The following is a 1,234-nucleotide window of genomic DNA, read 5'->3' on the forward strand; positions in this document are numbered from 1 at the left end:
GCAGATATATTAAGCTTGTTAAGAGTTCAGTGGGGTAATTTTTTGATTAAACAAAATTCTGCGCACCTCCTGACTCCGGTGCCCACTACAAACCCTGCCCATCTCAGGGGAAGTCAATTTAACTGAAACCCTACCCCGTCATTGCAGTTATTACTGCGACAATTAAGGCAAATAGGAAACCATTAAGATGCTGTAAAATGGCTTACGACCTGTTTACCGAAAATCTGAGCTTGAGAGAATAATTGGCTGTATCCCCGCTAATATGAAAGATCGGGGGCCGCCCTNTGCGCAGTGAGCACCAGCGAATCTGAAACCGCGCTGTTGGCTGGCTCCCTGCCCGAACCAAGGAGCTCTAAGTAACCCCCAGTTGGAAAGGGGTGAGCGCAGGTGGCGAAGAGGAGCTGCCCCCTTTCCCGTACTATGGTTCCCCCTGGAGAAGGTAGAAAAGGGCAGCCCTGGATGCCAGTCGGCACCACGTCATTTTCTTCTTTTGAAATACGCATGTGTGATAAATGCAAAAAGCAGGTCGGACAGTTAGCTTTTAAGATTTATGTTCTTTTTTTAAAGAAAATGAAGGGACTGGATGATATACGGGAGGACCAACTTTAGCTCAAGGGATGACCAAGTTTGGTGTTGGCCAGCACCAGATCCACTCTCTTCCATTACTGGTTAGGAGAGAGTCTGGCCATTACTGGCCAGATCAACAACTCTTTAGAGTTGGCTCGGGCCGCGTCGGCTCCGAGCAGCAATTTCTCCCGCAGTTCAAAGGGGTGGGCAGCTTTCAGCTTCTCAAACGCATATTGAAAAGCTGCACACGTCTTGAGTGAACAAGCTGCCGGAGCTTGACAAGCCCTGCGCCAGGCAGACACCCAGCCCTCTCTCCCTACCCGCTGAAGGAAGTTTGCCCAGAGGCTGGCTCCTCGCCTGAGCCCAGATCTTGGCTTTAGGGTGGGAGAGGAAGGCCCCCAGGCAGCCAGCGCCCCAGGTTGCTGGATAAGCTGGGGCCCAGGGGCCCAGTCGTCCCACCTCTTTCCCCAAAACACGCGGGCAAGAGGGAGCAGGAGCGGGAGCAGGCGGAACACCTTGGCTGGACAGCCGTCCAAAGAGGAACATCCCCCCAGCTGTTTTGTCTACTGGCTGCCAGCAATCAGGTCCCACCCCCGTAAACCCGTGTGCATTAAATGAACGTCGGGCTTAATGTGTGTGGGGGAAGAGAGGACCGCAGGAGAGGGGT

The 1,234-nt window shown here is 53.2% G+C and overlaps 1 protein-coding gene across 1 annotated transcript in view; it reads right to left on the reverse strand.

The window, feature by feature from the left end:
- ARX (aristaless related homeobox) overlaps positions 1-1,234 on the reverse strand; it is an 8,275-nt gene that overhangs the window by 4,736 nt on the left and 2,305 nt on the right. The window lies entirely within an intron of this gene.

Source organism: Crocuta crocuta, unplaced genomic scaffold (assembly GCF_008692635.1).
Source record: "Crocuta crocuta isolate KB4526 unplaced genomic scaffold, BGI_CrCroc_1.0 scaffold1468, whole genome shotgun sequence".
In the NCBI taxonomy this organism is placed as follows: Eukaryota; Metazoa; Chordata; class Mammalia; order Carnivora; family Hyaenidae; genus Crocuta; species Crocuta crocuta.